Source organism: Eumetopias jubatus, unplaced genomic scaffold (assembly GCF_037043125.1).
Source record: "Eumetopias jubatus isolate StellerSeaLion01/CBP00866 unplaced genomic scaffold, mEumJub1_p1.0 scaffold_2, whole genome shotgun sequence".
Lineage (NCBI taxonomy): Eukaryota > Metazoa > Chordata > Mammalia > Carnivora > Otariidae > Eumetopias > Eumetopias jubatus.
Window position 1 is genome coordinate 200,282,597 of NW_028274808.1, and position 20,395 is coordinate 200,302,991.

Genomic DNA, 20,395 nt, shown 5'->3' on the forward strand with positions numbered 1-20,395 from the left:
GAGGGGCGGGGCCTCAGCCGGGGGCGGGGCCAGCGAGGCGGACATGGCGGGGCGGGGGCCTCCCAGACCTGGGAAGGGACTTCCGCTGCGGGAGCTGAGGCGGTGGCCCAGCCCGGCGGGCGAGTCCTTCCAGATTCCCTGCTCGGGTCCAGTCCTTTCTCCTCACACCGGTGCCTGGGTCCCCTACCGTCCCCTCGGCCCCTCTTGCACCCCCGCCCTGGGTCCCTCCCGATACCCCCTCGCACCCGGGTCACCCCCCCCAGCCCGGGTCCCTCCTGAGCCCCCTTCCCGTGTCCTCTCCCGTTTCCCCGGCCCCGGATCCCCCCCAGCTCAGGTCCCCTCCCGCACCCGGGTCCGCTCCCATCTCCGGGGCCCCCCTACCTCGGGTCCCCTCCCGACGCCCCCAGCTCTGGGTCCCCTCCCGTCCCCCAACCCCAAGTCCCCCCCTCCCCAGCTCGGGTCCCCTACCGACGCCCCCCGCACCCGGGTCTTCTCCCGTCTCCCCGGCCCCGGTTTCCCCCCCGCCCGGGTCCCTTCCTGCGCCCCTGCCCCCGCGGCCCCTCCCGTCTCCCCGACCGAGATTCCCCTCCAGCCCTGGTCCCATAGACGGTGAGCTGACACTTCCTCCGCGCCCCTGCCCAGGCCGCCCAGCATCAGGGAGCCACACCCTCCGAAGACCTTGATGTGCATCTAGACCGCATTCCACCCGGAAATAGTTTTATTTTTAATTTTTTTAGATTTTATTTATTTATTTGAGAGTGAGAGAGAAAGTGCACAAGCAGGGGGAGCAGCAGAGGGAGAGAGAGAAGCAGACTCCCCGCTGAGCAGGGAACCCGAGGTGGGGCTCGGTCCCAGGACCCGGGATTACGACCTGAGCGACCTGAGCCGAAGGCAGACGTTTAATTGACTGAGCCCCCCAGACGCCCCAGAAAGCGTTTTATTTTTAAGGGAGGAGAGCAGATGAGAAGTGTGGTGTCCCCGCAAAGCACAGTCATCCCCTAGTCCTCCCAACAGGTGTGAAAGCCAGGCAGCTTCTCCCTGCTGTGTCCTGGAGGTCCTCTCCCCTCCTGCCTGGGCCCTACGGGAGACCCTCCAGGGTTAGCTCTCCCCCTGCCTCCTCAGCAGTCATTATTTCTTTGGAAATTATTTTCCCTGGAGTCCTAGTGACCAGCTAGAGTAGTTTGGGGAAACAGTCCCCTGAGCATTTGCTCTATGATCCAAGTGGGGAAATAAATCAAGTCCACGACTCCTGACAAGTTGGGCCCTGACCTTCAGTGACACAGCCAGCTCCCAAACCTGGCTGGAGCCTCTTGCTCTGTCACTCATCGTGACAGATACACCAGGGTCACACGGCCAGCAACCCGCCCCCCCATAGAAAAACCTATTCCTACTCCCTCCAGCGCTCCCAGAACGAGATAGCAAGGGTGATCCGCTCCCTACAGCTTGTTGTCCGTTTGCGTCTTCCCCTCACTGCAGATGAAATACCTGCAGAGCATGGTACAATGGGGGCCTCAGGCTAGTAGATGCTGGGAGCAATCCGCGGGGCATCACGGGGAGCTCAGAGCCTGTCACTCCAGGCCACCCCCCTCAAGTTTTCCTCATTAGCTCTTGTAGTATTTGTTCTGGTCCCAGGAGGAAATCTGAGAAGAGTCCAATAAAACCCCGATTGGAAGGGAAGCCGGAGAGGCAGTGAGGGCTGGGACAGGTCACAGCGGGGAGGGGAACAGGGACCACTTCCAGGGCTGAGGGGGCAGGGGTAGAACCTGGAGCGAGAGGGAGAGAGAGAGCCGCCTAACCCCAGGGCGAGGGGCATGGCCAGGCGGGATGCACTGCCCTGTCGCCTGGCTCCCCACAGCACCTTCCACGTGGCAAATACAGAACGTGGCTCATGCAGCAACCGTGACCCAGGACCAAGGGTCGCATGGCGGCCCCTGTTGAACTGACCCTTCTGAGTGTGGCTCTGATGGGTGGCTTTGCATCTGATGGAGGGGGGCAGGTCAGGAACTTCCCGCCATGGGATCCCTGACACCGCAGGGCAGCGGGCGGCCGGGGTGTCCCACCAGCCGCGGGGCAGGGTGTCTGCCCGGTATTCATTTAGGGGCTAGGGGACGACTTCGGGGGCCGGCAGCCCCCGCTGCTGCCGGCGACCCGGGCGGGGCCACTCCGCACGGGACGGGCTCTAAGCAGATACAGAGCGGAGACCGCGGTCGCGTGCAGGCAGAGTGGGCTGCGCTCCCGCGATGGGGACTGTGTGTCGGCCTGGCTGGGCCACCGGGTGCCCAGATGTGTGGCCGAATCTTTCCCGGGTGTGTCTGCCAGGGTGTCGCCGCCGCTGGGCGGGCTCAGATGTCCTGGGCTCTGGCCACGGAGGCTGTGACCGTGGAGGCTGTGCACCAGACCCTGGGGGGAGGGGGGGGAGGACCACGCAGAGCGGAGCCCGGGGGTCAGAGGAGCCAGAGCAAGGAGCGTGCCCTGTCCATGTAAACCACCGGATGCGCAGAAGGGACTCGACTTAATTGAGAAGACATACCTGCTCCCATCGGGACTCGGTTTCCCCTTTCACTTTTTTCTCAGCCTGACACACGGCACATTTCCGTCTTGCACAGCTCTCCCGCACTCCCGGGGGTCCTGATGGCCCCGCAGGGATGGGCCAGCACGCTCCCTCCCACGGAAGCAGCCCCTCAGCCCCACCCCTGCTGGACCAGCACCCTTTCTCCTCCCGGGGGTGCGCTGCCCCTCCGACATCCTCGGCGCAGCCTCCCCACACACGGCAGCCTCCTTTCCCACCCAAGCCCGCAGCACGCGTGGACGTTGCCCAGGTGCAGAGAGGCGAGCCAAAGGCCACAAGAGAGCTGCCGCAGCATCTGGCAGGGCAGCTCTCGGCCCCTCTGCCCTGCGCCGGAGACTGGCCTGCCCCGGCCTCCAGAAGGTTCCAGCAGGGGACTGGGCAGGAGCCGCGAGGGTGGGGGCTTGTATTCTGGCCTTCCTCACTGTCCCCTGGGATGCAGGCCCACAGGAGAGGACGCAGCCCCTGGGTCACCGGGTCCAAGCCAGGTGAGCCTCAGTAGGACAGTGGCCTCATCCACCTGACCTACTCTGACACCCCCTCACTGTCCCCTCACTGCCCCCCCACCTCACTGGCCACCATGGAGCAAGGCCGGTACCAAGCTGTGCTCAGCATTGAGCGCATCGGATGCGCCCACCACCGTGCGCGCTGGGTGTGAGCACCGGCCCATTCTACAGATGGAGACTGAGGCTGGACAGGGGTCCGCAACAGGTCAGCACTAAGTGTCGCCCAGAGCGGCCGCTCCCCCGCTCCCGGGGCCACCACCTGAGGCCGGCCACACGCACTGCCTGGCCCGTCCCCCAAGCCTGCCTTTGCTGCACGGTCCCGGCTGGCGGTCCCTAGTCCCTGCTCACGGTCCCACAGTGGCCTCACCTGAAGCACGAAAGCTGACGGCCCAGGTCCCGAGGCTGGCGTTCCAGGCTCGCCTGCACGGGGCCCCTTTGTGCCTTCCCAGAAGTCACGAGACGGACCCGGGGGGACCTTGGCCAGGGCAGGCAAGGCCGGATCGGGCGCCTGTGGTCCAGCGTCCCGCGGCCCGAGCCGAGCCCCAGGCCCCAGTGCTCTGCTCGCTCCCGAGCCGGGGCTCTTCCTGCTGTCCCGTCCTCGGGGCCTGCTGGCCGGCCACCCCGGGGGCGCTTCCTCCTCGCCTGGCCGGGCTCAACTCAGGCGTGCACCCCCGAAACCCCGCCCAGGGGGAAGGGAGGCCCATTCGTGCACCCACGAGACCCGCGCACGCACACCTGTCACCATCCTGTCACTCGGTAAAGGGGTCAAGCTCACATCAGGCCCACGCCGCCCCCGCCCCCGGCGCTCCTGGATGGGAAGGACCAGGGCCGACCCTCAGAAGGGTGGACCCCGATCACCCACCTGCACTGGGCGCATGCCAGGCTTGGGGACACTGTCCAGAGCTGGAGAGCAGGGGGCTCTAGGACGTCCCAGTGGACCAGCCCCGCAGGTGTGATGGCCTGTGGGGCCACTTCGGGCAGAGTTCAGGAACCATGCCCAGGAGACCGGGCAGATTTGTGTTTCCAGAGGGGAGCGGCCATGATGCTGGGAAGCAGGGACAGTGACCCAGCCTCAGAGAGGGACAGGGCCTGTGCGGGAGCCACAGGGGACACCAGGGAGAGGCACATGGGGCTTCGGGTCCTCAGCCCCCACCTGAACAGCTCCGGCTCCATGTCCCCTCCCGAGGCCCTCTCTGACCTTCTGGGCGGCAAGCCGCCGCTCCCCCAAATGCCCGCCGAACCCGCCCGCGGCGCCTCTGTGTTGTGGAGTCATTAGGGCCAGTGACCAGGGGAATAAGTCACACGAAGCCTGATGTTTTTACCCAGAACACATGAAATTAATTAAATAGAGCACATTGTTACTAAATAGAACTCGTATTAATTAGGGACATTGTTACCAAATAGGCTATGCATTAATTACATAGACCACATGTTCCTGAACGGAACACATGCTAATAAAGCGGAGCCCACTGTCCCCGCACAGACCGGACTTTATTTCCTTGGGACCCCAGGAAGGACCGCACGGGGCACGGCCACACAGCAGGAGAGGGAGTCCCCGGCATGGTGTGAACACCGCCTTCCTGGACAGACCTGACTTAGAAATGTCTCTTCCCATTTGGGGGAAATGTGGCTTTGGAGAAAGACCATAGGCGTGAAGTAATTCAGAGGGCATCACCTCCAAACGGGACGGTGACAGTGTAAGACATGTCTAACGGTGCGCTTTGAGCCCCAGTGGCCGCCGGGCCCTGGCGTGTCGCTCCCAGGGGATGTGGTGCCCTGCTGCCCACAGCTCGCTCTTCTCCGCGGTGAGCGGGCAGTTTCCAGAGCTCAGCTTTCCGATGAGAATTTTTAGATGAGAAGTGATGAGCGTTCTCTCCTAAAAATGATGGATTCCTCGTTCTGAGTCCCCGACGCGCTGACGCTGCCAGGCCTGCCCTCTCCCGGCAGGGCCCAGATCAAGGCCGCGTCCCCGGCGGAGGCGCCCCCGGTTGGGTGCAGAATGGCCTTCGGCCACTGCCAGTGAGGTGGCTTCTGGGCGCCGCACGGCACTGGGTGCTTTCCCCACCTCGGCCTCCTCGTCCCGGCGCAGCCCTGAACGTGCCCATTTTACAGGTGTGGAGACTGAGGCCGGCCGCAGACACACCGGCCTTCCCCAAGAGGGCAAGGGTGCGGCGCCCCGGCCCGGCCTCCAGCCTTGCTGGCGGCTGGCCCACGTGCCCCCGTGAGCCGGCTCTGAGCTCTGAGAACGCTCCGGGCCCCGCACAGGCCTGCCGTGTCCCCAGAGGAGGGCCCCGCAGAGCCCCCGCGGTCGGTCGGGGAGGAGTGGTGGTGTGGCTGGCCGGAGGGGCGCCCCGTGTGATGCGTGTCCTCCTCCGTCTGGACCCACGGAGCGCCGAGTCCGGGGCCGGTGGGGGAGCACCGGAGGGCAGGAGCCCGCGACGCTGGCCTGAGGGCGGTCAGCTTCCCCCCGCCAGGCCGCTGTGGGGGCCCACCGCCTTGGGAGGACCTGGGGGGCCCTTCCCACGGGCTTCCTGCGCTCCCTGTGGTGATGACGGGTACTGTGCGGGGGACTCAGCGCACCACCCTAGCGAGCCAGCCTCAGGAAGTGGGTGTGACGAGTATTATCCCGGTACCAAATGGTGAAACCGTCTCAGGAGGAGGGTGCCCCCCACAGCCCGCCGGCCACAGGCCCCCCACCCGCCCACTCACTGCAGAGGGCAGACGAGGGTTTGGGAGCTCTCCGGGGTGAAAGTGTCACCTTTCCCTTCTGGGGAGACCCACCGCCCAGGTGTGGCTGGGCCTTGCTGGGTTTGGGCAGCAGGAGTCCTGCATCCCCGGAACCCCCAGCCCAGGGCCCTGCCTCCGTGCACTTCGCGGCTAAGCAGGACACCGCCCTTCGCACCTGAAGGAAGCTGGACCCATCACACCCCCGGTTCTTCTGCTCCTGATCATGCTGCCCCAGCGGGCCACCTACGTGGGCGCCTGATGGGGACAGCCGGCGTGGACGGCACGAGTGCCCAGCTGGGGCCTGCGGGACCCTTTCCAGGTTGGAACCCACGGCCTCTGTCCAGGGAAGCTCCCATCCTCCTCCTGGGAACCTGGAGAATTCTACCAAGCCCTGGGCCCCGGGTGCTCCCGACAGCAGACGGCATACACTTTCCACGTCACCCCGGTCCATTCCGCGGTGAGAGGCGGGCTCCCAGGGGTCTCCCCGGGCAGCAGGACCACGCGAGGTCCGGCCCCAGGAGAGATGAGGCGTCGTGCGCAGGTTGCTACTGTCCCTTCCCTCAGAATCCATCGTAGCCACCGCTAGGCAGGGCGTCCCCCAACCGGTCCCCACTCCTCCGAGGTCTGGTCCCAAACCGAATGAACTATGCAGTTAAACGTCTTCCGGACAAAAATTCCTATAAAAAACAAAACAAAACTGAAAAGCAGAGTGAAGGCGATGAGGTCTTTTTCCCCTATTTTTTTTAATGTGGTAAAATAGACACACAAAACTTACCATCTTAACTATTGTTAAGTGTCCTGTTCAGTGGCATTAAGTACATGCACAATATACAGCCACCCCACCCCCACCCCAGAACTCCTTTCATCCTGCAAAACTGACACTCTGTCCCCATAAACACTAACTCTCCGTCCCTGCCCACCCCTGGCACCACCAGCAACTCCTCCTGTACGTGGCACCACCCAGCATTTGTCCCTCGGGGACTGGCTTCTTCCACCGAGCACAGTGTCCTCCAGGTTCATCCACATGGCGGCAGGTGTCAGTCTCCTTCTTGTTTAGGGCTGGATAACCTTCCATCATGTGGATGAACCACGTTCTTCTCCATCCGTCCATCCATGGACACTTTAACTATTGTGAATAATGCTGCTATGAATATGGATGGACCAGCCGCTGCATCCAATTCTTTTGGGGACACGCCCGAAAGTGGAATTGCTGGATCATAGGGTGGTTCTGCGTCTGATTTTTTGAGGACCTTCCACAATGTTTTCCGAAGCAGCAGCTCCTTTGTGGGTCCACCCACGGTGCACAGGCTTCTGGTACCCCTCGTCCTCACCAGCACTTGGCATTTTCTGGTTTTTTTTTTTAAATTAGTCATCCTACCGGGTGTAATGTGGCATATCATTGTGTGTGGGTTTTTTTAAGATTTTGTATTTATTCGTTATTTATTCGTTTGAGAGAGAGAAATCGCAAGCAAGAGCACAAGTGGGTGGGAGGGGCAGAGGCAGAGGGAGAAGCAGGCTCCCCGCTGAGCAGGGAGCCCGATGCGGGACTCCATCCCAGGACCCTGGGATCATGACCTGAGCCGAAGGCCGACGCTTAACCGACTGAGCCACCCAGGCGCCCTATCATTGTGATTGTGATTAGTGATGTTGAGCATGTTTTTGTGTACTTATTGGCCATTTGTATATTTCTAAAGCTATGGTTTGTATGTGGCCACACAGGAGCAAAATACCAAAACTGACTATGTTTTCTTGCTTATGTCTAGGGACTGTTAATGGTCAGCAAAAGACTTTCACTCCCATAGTACAATGAAAAAAACAGGAAAGAAATTATTGTACTCTTCGATGCGGTTAGTGGGCCAATACAGAAATTTGAATAAACTGAATTCCTGAGAAAGACGCACCATTCATAACTGCTTACACGTTATTTCAGCAAATACCTTTTCTTGGGCTCACTTCGGCAAAATCTGTAATTATGTTGTTAAAATCCAGATTTCCACATAATATGTGCTGTATTTCCAATTTGGAGAAAGTATTTTTCTGCTGAGGCAGAAGCAACAAGGGCCATCAAAATTCTTAGAGCAAATATTTATAGTGGGAAAAGAACCACAGATTTTATGTATCGTGTTCAAATATTGTTATGGGGCAGCATATGAAACATAAAAATATGGCAAACTAATTTCATCATAGAAATCACTATCAACAGCAAGATTTTCACCATACCTTAAAGCAATAGCTAAATTCATGCAGTATTTCTAAAGTTCTTCCTTAAAAATCCAAAATGTTTTTCAGTTAATCAAATCTCTCTTCAATCAAGATCATGTTTTCATCTAAACTGATAGTAACTAATCTCTATGGAATTAGTTAAGATTATTTTTATGCGAATCATCTCCTTCAACTTTGTGCAAACGTTTTCATTTCCTTGTTCTGATTTCCTTACATTTTCTAGAATGCTGTTTTTATTGCTTTTTTCACAGGCAGGTGTTCGGGTGTGTTTTGTTTTGGTTTGGTTTTGGTGTTTTGGGGTTTTTTAGGGAGAAAAGCTATTTTCTCTCCAATTAAAAAAAGGCTTAATTTTTTAAAACATTAAGTAGTCAACCTGTTTTTTTTTCTTCTTTGGCAAGCTTTTCCTAATATTATCAGTAGCGATGGACACACCAAATGACCGCAACAGAGCAAACAATTCACTTTCCTCTGAAGACCACGATTCCTCCTCGTCCAAGGGTATTCTGCTATTTCACTTGACTCTTCCGCGCAGCTGGAATCTTGAGTAAATTAAATCTAATTGTTTTAACAGCATCTAGTTGACATTCGTTTTGTGTTTCTGAGGGTGATTATAAGGTCAAATATGATACATGTCTCATCAAGAGGTTCCATCTTTGGGCAGATGCAGAAAATATCAACTGGAATGTTTGAATTATTCCAAAGCATATCATCATTGTTGGCATCCTCAAAGCCACATATAACAAATTCAGACTCTGTGCCATAGCTGGTACAAAGAAGGCTTCTGGGTTTCTGGCCCAAGTTTTGGCTTGTTTACCTTTTCCTTTATGCATTGTGATAGCACCGTTATTATGGTCTTCCCTTGGCAATTTTCAAAGTATTAAATGAAGGTAAAATTGTTTCATTTGATTTTTAAAAAATTTAATGGCATCTTCTTAAGTAAAATGATTCACAACCTCTGTGTTCAATGCCAGTGCTCAGTGGAGGTAAGCATCTTCACCGTTCGGTCTAGCCCGACATGCGTGGGAACAGAAGAGTAGTATGAGTGCTCAATATTGCAAAATGCTCCTCAGTTGCCATGTAAAGCTATAATGAATGTTCTGCTAACTTCTGAGAACCTCTGGGAACAGTCACAAATAGAAATATGAAGAAAGGAAAGACAAAAGGCCTCATGCGGAAATAATATTTTAGGATATGAGAATCTATGGCATTCACTCCACCTGAGAGGCAGGATTTAACAAATGTGCTAATTTGTCTTTTACATCAGCCTGAGCACTTTCGATGTGGAGCATAATGAATAAAAGGAAATGGGACGTCTCCTTCCACCTGGGGTGTGGATGCAAAAGACTTTCACTCCCATAGTACAACGAAAAAAACAGGAAAGAAATTATTGTACTCTTCAATGGGGTTAGTGGGCCAATACAGAAATTTTAATAAACTGAATTCCAGAGAAAGATAAGCTTTTCACAGAGGACAGAATGTGGTAGCAATGTCCATGCCTGGAGCAGAAGTCTGGTTCTCGTACTGGCAGAAGGAGGAGCAGAGAGGAAGAGAGACAGACACAGTCTTCGGTGATAAGTCAGCACCAGCAATCTACCTTCTCCCACCAGACTCAAACTCTGCAAAGAAAGTGAGAAAATAGAGTGGAAAGCAAAGTGAAATCACTTAGTCCTCCACATTCTCAAAGTGCTGAGACCCCAGGCTACACAGAGGTTAAATCTAAGGGGAACTAAATATATATGAATCTGGCTCCTGGATCAAACTCTGACAAGATCAAAAAGGCTGCAGTGGAATAGAGGTAGCGGGTTGGGCTGAACATACATGAGCTCAATACAATTAAATCTGTGTCCCAGCTCCAGAGTCAACTTGACTGTTAGAGGAATCTGAATAGTAAGCCCCTCACCCAAACTCAGGAAATGGCTTGCTTTGGGGGGAAATAAGAACAAAATAAAAATAAAACATTATATAACAGTCTCCACTGTTCATTTACACACAATGTCTGGAATGGGATAAAAAATTACAGGACATGTAGGGTCGCCTGGGTGGCTCAGTTGGTTTAGCGTCTGACTCTTGGTTTCAGCTCAGGTCATGACCTCAGTGTTGTGAGATCAAGCCCCGCATTGGGCTCCACGCTCAGCAGGGAGTCTGCTTTATATTCTCTCCCTCTCCCTGTGCCCCTCCCCCTGCTGGCACATGCGTTCTCTCTCTCTCAAATAAATAAATCTTTTTTTAAAAGATTTTTATTTATTTATTTGACAGAGAGAGACACAGTGAGAGAGGGAACACAAGCAGGCGGAGTGGGAGAGGGAGAAGCAGGCTTCCCGTGGAGCAGGGAGCCCGATGCGGGGCTCGATCCCAGGGCCCCGGGATCATGACCTGAGCCGAAGGCAGACGCTTAATGACTGAGCCACCCAGGCGCCCCTCAAATAAATTAGCCTTACAAAAAATTACAAGACATGTGAAGAAGCAGAAAAATTTGACCCATGTCAAGAGAAAACACAATCAAAAGATGTAGACCCTAGATGTCCAGTAATTGAAATGAGCAGACACATAATGTAAAAAATAATATGAATATGTAGAAGAAGGTGCAGATAAGGGTAGCTATGATGGAGAAAGAGATGGGATATTTCGGAAGATAAATGGAAACTCCAAAATTGCAAAGGAAGTTCAAGAACTGAAAATTACAATATCACAATATCTGAGATAAAAATATATTGGCTAGGCTTCTGGACACTGCAGAAGAAACTTCCAGTGAACCTGAAGGCAGATCAGTATGAATATATCAAACTAAATCACAGAGAAGAAGAAAAGATTGAATAAAATAAAAAAAGTGCTTGTGACCTATAGGATAACATCAAGTAATGTGACATACGTGTAACTAGAATCCCAGAAAGGTAACGTGGGGGAAATATATTTGAAGAAATAGTGGCCAAATTTTTCTCAAATTTTATTTAAAATTTATTTTAAAAAAATCAATTCATAGATCCCCAAATTCAACAAACCCCAAGCAGGATAAATACAAAGAAAACACACCTAGGCACAAATCGTTGAAAACAAAAACTAATAACTTAGACGGAAAAGGATACATTACATACATTAGTACAATAATAAAAAATGGCTGAGTTTTTATCAGAAACAATAGAGAACCAAAGACAAAAGAACAACATCTTTAAAGGACTGGAAAGAAAAACTGTCAGCTGTGAATTCCATATCCTGTGAAAATACACTTGAAAAGGAAAGGCAAAATAAAGGTAATTACAGATAAACAAAAGCTTGTTGAATTCATAGCCAGTATACGCATGCTGCAAGAAATGCCAAAAGAAGTTGTTTAAGCTGAAAGGAAATGACACCAGATGGAAACTTGGATCTACACAAAGGAATGAAGAGCACTAGAAATGGTAAATATGTCTGTGAATATGAAAGACTACACTTCCATTTTCTTCATTTCTTTAAAGACAGTTGAACCTTTTTAAAGATTTATTTATTTGAGAGAGAAAGCAACCAATAGGGAGGAGCAGAGGGAGAGGGAAAGAGAGTCTTAGGCAGACTCTGCACTGAGCATAGGGCCCAACTTGGGGCTCGATCTCATGACCCTGAGATCACGACCCAAGCTGAAAACAAAAGTTGGACACTTAACCAACTGTGACACCCAGGAGCCCCAAGACAGTTGGACATTTAAGCAAAAATAATAACAATGTATTCTATGTTTATTTTTATAAGTACATGTAAATTATAATTTCCATTTGGAAAGGAAATGGAATTATATGTTGAAAGGTGTTTATCTTATACATGAAGTAGTATAACGTGATTTCAAAGTATTTTGAGGCAAATGATACATATTGGAATCCCCAGAATGAACTCTAGAAAGTAGTAAAAGGATATTGTAGCCAAAAACACAATAGAGGAGATAAAATTTTAAAATTTTAAAATGAGTTAATCCGAAAGAAATGGGAAAGAAGGAAGAAAAGAGCAAAGAACAAACAGGACAAATAGAAAGCAATTAGCAAGATTACAGGTAGATGTAGACCTAATTATATCAATTATTATATTAAACATAAGTGGGCTAAACATTCAAATTAAAATGCAGAGCATGTCAGGCAGGATTAAAAAACCCTGTTATATTCTGTTTAACAAAGGCATACTTTAAATATAAAAACACATTTATATTGGAAGTAAAAGGATAGAAAAAGAAATACCATAGAAAAAATAACCTTAAGAAAGCTGGAGTGGCTATATCTTCAAATATCTGACGCAAAAATTATGAGAACTAAAAGGAGACAAATAATAATAGATAAAAACACACTTATAGTTGAATATTTTAACTTTTATATCATAAGTTGATGAGAAAATCAGACAAAATAACCAGTAAGGGTATAAAGGATTTGAACATCATCAAACAATCTAACCTAATTAACATGAATAAAAGACCACATCCATCAGCTACAAAATACAGATTCTTTTCAAGTGCTAATGGAACATTTACCATAAGAGAACATATGCTAGGCCATGAAATAAATCTTATTGATTTTAAAGGATTGAAGTCATACAGTATATGTTTTCTATCAACAACAGAAATCAATAATGATATCTAGAAAAGCACTCAACTTTTGACAAGTAACATGCTTCTAAATAATTCACAGGTCAAATCACAAGGGGAATTAGAAAAATATTTTTAATTGAATAGTAATGAAAACACAATATATCAAAATTTGTGGTGTACAGATAAAGTCTTATGGAAATAAATTTATAATTTTAAATGCTTATATTAGAGAAGATGGTTTACAATGAATGATAAGCCTCCATATTAAGAAGCTAGCAAATACAGAGCAAATTAAACTAAAGTAAATAGGAGGAAGAAAATAATAAAACAGTGGAAGTTAATGAAATGGAGAACAGACAAACCACAGTAAAAAACTGAGAGGTAAACGTTGGTTTTTCAAAAAAATTAATAAAATTTACCAACCCCTAGTAAGACCAACGAAAAGGAGAGGGAAGACACAAATGACCAATACCAGGAATATCATTAAAAAGACTACAGATATTTAGGGGCACCTGGGTGGCTCAGTTGGTTGAGCGACTGCCTTCGGCTCGGGTCATGATCCCGGAGTCCTGGGATCGAGTCCCACATCGGGCTCCCGGCTCAGCGGGGAGCCTGCTTCTCCCTCTGACCCTCTCCCCTCTAATGCTGTTTCTCTCTCGCTCTCTCTCTAATAAATAAATAAAATCTTTAAAAAAAAAAAAAGACTACAGATATTTAAAGGACATTAAGAAAATAGTATGAACAACAGATTTGACAACATATAAAATGGAAAAAAATTATAAACAACAAAATTACACAAGAGGAAATAGAAAGTTTAGCTCTAATTGGTTAAAGAAATTTTATAATTAAGAACCTTTAAGGAGAAATACGCTGATGTTTACAACTTACTTAGGAATGCATCAGAAAATAAGATAGACTGATGGATACATAGATGGATATTTGATTAGGAAAGTATAATAATAACACGTTAATGTAGGAAATGGAAACAACCATCATTATCCAATTCTGTCTTTTTTTCTGAGTTGTTTAAATTTTCATAATAAAATTTTAGGTAAAAAGCCAACATTTTCCATAAAGAAATTTGCCCAGGGTGCCTGGGTGGCTCAGTCGGTTAAGCATCTGCCTTCGGCTCAGGTCATGATCCCAGGGTCCTGGGATCGAGCCCCACATCGGGCTCCCTGCTCCGCGGGAAGCCTGCTTCTCCCTCTCCCACTCCCCCTGCTTGTGTTCCCTCTCTCACTGTCTCTCTCTCTCTGTCAAATAAATAAATAAAATCTAAAAAAAAAAAAAAGAAAGAAAGAAATTTACCTATAAGTAAACCCCCCAGGAACATATGGTGTTGGAGTAAAAGCATTTAAGAAAGAAATACCATTCTTACACAATTTTTTCAAAAATTAGAGAAAGATGGACTACTTTAGTACTCATTTAATGAGACCTGCATAACTCTGATACTAAAACCTGACAAGGACATCATGAGAAAAAGAAATTATAGACCCATGTCCTCATTAACATGAGCACAACAATTCTTAGCAAAATATTACTAAATTGAATAACACACCATGAACAAGTACGGTTTATCCCAGGAATGCAAGGTTGATTTAACATTTAAAAAGCAATTCTTGGGGCTCCTGGGTGGCTCGGTTGGTTGGGCACCTGACTCTTGATTTCAGCTCAGGTCATGGTCTCAGGGTCATGAGATCAAGTCCCACCTCAGACTCCACGCTCAGCGCAGAGTCTGCTTGAGATTCTCTTTCTCCCTCTGTCTCTGCCCCTCCACCCATTTTTTTCTCTCTCTCAAATAAATAAAATTTAAAAAAATAAAAAGCAATCGTTCCTTGTTATTCATAACATCAACAAAATAGAGGAGTAAAATCTTGTAATTATCTCAGTAAATGCCAAGAGAGCATTTGTCAAAATTAAACACCCATTAATGATTAAAAATTCTAAATGAACAAACTAAAAAAAGGAACTTCCTCGATTTGATAGATGGCATCTGTGGAAAAGCTACAGTTAACATTCTACTCAATGGTGAAAAGCTGAGTAGTCTCCCCTAAGGTCAAGAGTATGGCAATGATGCGGCTCTCCTAGCTCTTCTTTTAACATAGTACTGCCCGTCCCAGCCAGAGGAAAAAAAACACAAAAAAGAAATAAAAGGCATATAAATCAGAGAGCAAGAAGTAAATGCATTATTCAGAGAAAACATGATTGTGAACCTACAAAGTCCTAAGGAATTTAGTTAAAAAGCTATCAGACCAATAAGTGAGTTTTAAGGGTTGCAGGTTACTGACACAAACACCAACTGTTTCTATATACTACCAACAAACAACTGAAAAAATAATACATTGAGGAATAAATTTAACGAAGGATGTACTAGACTTTGCTAAAGGGAGAGATATACCATGTTGATAAATTGCAAGACTCAATATTAATTGGTAACATGTGAATTCTCTTCAAGTTGATCTATAGATTCAATGCCATCTCAATAAAAATTTCAGCAGGTTTTTTTGGGGGGTGCAAATTGACACGCTGATTTAAAACTTATGTGCAAAAGTAAGAGATCTGGAATAACCAAAGCAGTTTTGGAAAAGAAGAACAAAGTTGGACGATTCGTACTTTCTGACCTCAAGACTTTCAAGGAGTCTACTGTCATGAAGGCAATGTAGCCGTATAGACCAGTGGAACCGAGTCTGGAAATAGACCCACTCTTGTTTGGTGAATTGATTTTTGACAATGGCCCCAAAGAAACTCAAAGAGGGAAAGGAAAGTCTCATAACAAATAGTGCTGGAAAAACTGAGTGTTGACGGGGGAGTGATGAGCCTTGATACCTAACTCACGCCACACACAACTATTAAGTTGAGATGGACTGAAGGCCCGAACACGACCTCTAGAATGCAGGGCAGAACACACCTTCCTGACCTTGGTCAGGATTTCTCAGGATACGGGAAGCTCCAGCCACAGGAGAAAATTGAACTAGATAATTTTGATTTTCTCTAAAGCAAAATCTCCGCCCACCAAATGACAACATTAACGTCCACTTTCCACCGTGGTGGCATCACAAGGCCCGGACAGACTCGCCATCCCACCCACTGCAAACTGAAAACCGGACAAAATGCGTCAAAGGGCTGTTTTCGGACATGGGACTGTGCATCTGAGACAGGACAGGAGGCCAGTGAGCCTTGTGAGCCCCTGGCTCTCCGCCCGGGGCCCAGCGCAGCCCCAAGGTGTGGTGGGGACACCCCAGACCTGCAACCCCGCTCAGAGGGAGGTTTCTGTGGGCACAGGCCGTGGGAGCCAGGGGTGGGAGGGCTCCGGCCCCAGGCGGCAGGGGGAGCTCAGACCCAAGCAGGGAGGCTGGGGCGGGGCTGATGTGGGGCCAGGGGGACATGCCCTGGACTCGGGGCCCAAAGCCAGGGATGCAGGTCTTGCTCCTCGGGACTGAGGAGTCCCACGGCCCCCGAATCTCACTCCCCACGCCTGGGGTAGCACAGATGCTCGGTTGGGGCCTGCTCTCCCCAGAGGCCAGAGCTGCGCGGGGCTCCTGGATCCAGGCCGGGTGCAGCGCTGCTATTCTTGGCTGTAACCTAAGCCAGCTGCCCATTAAAATTCCATGAGTTTCGAAGGCTTGAGCTGCAGTTGATATTTCTAATTATTGTGAAATTAAAATTGTCCCTGTGCTTTAAGGATAATTGCTGGCGATGCCAGCTGGAGCCCCAGGGACCCACGCTGTTCCCAGGCAGAGCTTGGAAAGTCTCTGGAAAGTTCTCTGAACAGGAAAAGACAAAGGCCATTCTGAAAACGAGGGAGGTGGGGGGGTCAGGCACGTAGTCAGAATCTGAATTTCCACGTTCCGGGCTCTCGTGACCAGGGCTCCCGCCATGGGCAGACTGCTCCCAGCGTAGCAGCCAGCCTGAGCCGTGAAACTCCCAGGAAGGGCGGGCTAGACCTGGGGCTAATTTGGACCCTGACCTTGGAGGTTAAGGAGTCCAGGCAGGTGCAACAATGCAGGGGGGGTCTGGCGCCGGCAGAGTGAGGGATGCTCGAGGGAATGTTGTGGCCGTGACAAGCAGCTAGAACAGGAGGGCCGCATCCCGCACTGCTCCCCTGTACGGGTGGGGGCCAGCGCCACCCTCTGCCCTCCCCTGGAACAAGGCAGCTGACCCCAGAAGGACAGAGCCCAGGAGGGGCAGGGCTGGCTGCGGGCCCCCCAGCAGGGGCAGAGCCAGCGCGGAGCCTCAGGCCCCCTGGCTTCTCCAGGGCTCTCCCCCACGCCCGGTGGCCCTTCTGCCTCCTTTCTGCTTCGGGTTCCGTGTACACAGGGTGTGGGGGGCATCGGCCATCAGGTCCTGCACACCCCCAGCTCCTCCTCCCTTGTTGGGTCCTGACTTCCCCCGAGCACCCCTGGGAGCCACCTAGAGGTATAGGGAAGGCCTTGCTGCCTCCCAGTGTGCCCGCATCGCCACTGCCCTGCAGGCAGCCATGTGGGCCACCCGGTGCCTCCCGGGCTGATGGGTTGCTCCTCAAGGGCAGGCCTGGGTCCCTGGGGGTCAGCCACACAGCCGCTGCCCTGCACAGCTTTGAGCCAGAGCCCTGGACGTGCCTTCGGATGCAGCCCGTAATTCTGGGGGCAGCCCCGCAGAGCCCCGGGAGGAGCCCGGGGCTGCCCTCCCCTGGCCTCGAGGGAACAGGGGCTGGAGACTGAGACCCAGGAGCAAGGCCCGTGATCCGATCTGTCAGGCCAGTGTAGCGAAGCCTCTAGGAAATGCTGAGAGGGCAGGTGGGAGAGCGCCCGGCCTGGTGACCCCAAAGATACAGGTGCGGCAGGGCACGGGCCTGGAGAGCCTCTCCCCGGGCTGGCTGCTCTGAGCGACATCCTTTTATCATGAACCAGTGACCCCGTGCACAACATGCTCTCCCGGGCTCCGCGAGCTGCTCCAGGAAATGGTCGAACCCAAGGAGGGGGCCGTGGGACCCTGGGATCCGCAGGCCGGCGGTCAGAGCGTGGGTGACTGTGGGGTCTTAAGTGGAGGGGCGGCCTCATGGGACTGAGCCCTTCCCCGTGGGGTCTGACGCCTCCTCCAGGAGGAGCCTGTCGGACTGAGTTAGATTGGGGGGGACACTCAGTTGGTGTCAGACAATTGCTTGATGATGTCGGGGAAAACACAACAGAGTTGGGTGCAGAATCACACACTGACACCCCTAACATCACACCCTTGACCCCCAGCCCTGCCCACGCCACAGCCATACCCATCCCACAGCCCTGACCCTCAGCCCTGACTGTCCCACAGCCCTGACCACCTGAAGCCTTTAGATCCCCATGGCGTCTCCATCACTTCTGCCTCCCAAGCCGCACTCGAAGCTCACCTTGGACCCCATCTACCCTGGAACCGTGCAGGGAAGGATCCTGGGAAACATGGCTCCCAGCACAGAGAGCATGGATAGAACACTCCAGAAAACACAGTGTCAGAAATCCACCTCGGGCCCTTCGAGAGGCCGAGCTTCTTCCCCAGAAGAGGGAAGGCAGGTCCTGGGAGAGGCGGCCCTACCCGCTCTTGGGGGACAGAGGGGGCCTGGGGGGGCTGGGGAGGGAGTCCAGCCCTGCCTGGGGGGGAGTGGCTGGGCCGCGGCCCCCCAGCCCATGCACAGGCACTTACAAGTAGGAGCTCCTTTGTCTGTCCTGCCTCCTATAGGCCTTGCCATCTACCGCACATCACCAGAGTTTTTAAAGCTCTTCGTCATATGCCATTTTGGAAATTTTATTAATCAAATTAGGCCACTTTTTCCTTTTATGATTTGTCTCATCAGAGAGGTCTTGGCCCCGAGGTCATATGTTCTTCCAAAATTTCTTCTACATGTTTTTTACTTTTAAGATTTTATTTGAGAGAGAGAGAGAGAGCACATGAGGGGGTAGGGTCAGAGGGAGAAGCAGACTCCCCGCCGAGCAGGGACCCCGATGCGGGACTCGATCCCGGGACTCCAGGATCATGACCTGAGCCGAAGGCAGCCGCTTAACCAGCTGAGCCACCCAGGCGCCCCGTTTTCCACTTTTAACATTTACATCTTTAATCCATCGGAGATGAACCTTGTAGAAGGTTATAAGACATTTGTCCCTGTCTCCTTGCCAGTCACGAACAACCACAGACCACCGAACGCTGGGTATGGAGGTCTCTGCCCCTACGTGTGTCAAATCCCAAGTCCGGGTAGGTTGGCCCGTTCTGGATCTTTCCCCACCAACACTAGTCTCTACCTGAGGCAAGTCCACGTGGCCCTGAGTGTTCGGTTTTATCTGTGAAAAAACAAAATTCAGCTGAGTACGTTTGAAGATCTAATTGGCTTCACGTAATGATTCATGAACCAAGCGGTGTCTCATCTCAGAAAGGGGTCCAAGGAGATGCACAAAATGGAAGCCATTTATAGGCGGAAGTGGGGAGACAGGAAAGAATGTGTTGTGTCAGGCAAGGTTCTCCCCAGGGACATGAGCCCCCGGGATGTCCTCTCTCCCCCAGGGACGTCCTCCCCCCAGGAACATCCTTCCCACCAAGTGACGTCCTCCTGAGAGACGTCCTACCCCCCGGGGACATCCCCCCGAGGGACGCGGCGTCACACCTTTTGCCCAGGTGTCCCTCTCTGTTCCTTACTATGATTAGAGTCCTCTCCAGCTCCGTTTATTTGTAAGCATTTCATAGCTTTGGTTGTTATGAATGGGAGTTTTCCCGTTTCTAACCAGTTATTAATAATATAGAAAAAAGGAATTTTATGTATTAATTTTATATATTTATCGCTTATTAATCTAGTAGGATTTGTTAAATCTTTCAAGTTTCCTGGTTTTATGATCATGTCGTTAGCGAAAACAGATAATCATTGCCTCTCCTTTTCCAATATTCGCACCATGACTTTGTCCTTGGCCGATGCAGACCCACAATGACAGTCCTACGGGGCGTGGCTGTCACTCGCTGGCTGGCTGAGGGGCGGGGTGCGTCGTCTGCGTCCCTTTCCCTGCAAGTCCTGTCATGATGAGAGCTTTTCAAGGGACCGTGTGCGCGATGCAATCCGATGGCGTCCCCCACGCAGACTTGGTGAGTTTGGTAGGTCTGCTGGAGGTTCTCTGACTGGGAAGGCCCTCACTTTTCTCAAAGAAGCCTTACTTTGTTGTGGTGTCTTATATTTGCTAGTATTTTATTTAGAATTTTCACTTTATTTTCCTGTGTTTTTGTTTTGTTTTTTTTTTTTAAGAATCAGGTTGGTATTAAGGCTTTGGTTGGTTCGGGCAGGAACTGGGACATTTTCATCTTTTTTTAGGGTCTGACATGGTTCAGACAGCATCTTGGGAAGGCATTTTGACAATTCCTTTTGATCCTGCAAAATCCCGCACTAGGAACCGACTGCACAAAAATACGTGCTAGTTACAACTCACACAGAAAAAAAAATCTAATTAAAAAACGGGCCGAGGATCTGAATAGACCTTTCTCCAAAGAAGACACACAGATGGCCAGCACGAAAAGATGCTCAGCATCACTCATGGCAGGGAAATGGCAATCAGAACCTCACCTCGTTAGGACAGCTCTCGTCACAAAGACCAGAAAGAACCAATGTTGGCGAGGACGTGGGGAGAGGGGACCCTCGTGCTCTGTCGGTGCGCAAGCGGGCCGGTGCACCTGCCGCCACACGGGTGAACGTGGAGGACGCCATGCCAGACACACTGCACTCACATGACGGCCTGGGGGAATCAAGTGCCCGGAGACAGACAGTAGGGCACCGGGTGTCAAGGGCCGGGAGCAGAGAAGGGGGGTGCTGCTCCCCGGGGACACAGGGCCAGTCGGGGAGGGTGGAGGGCAGGG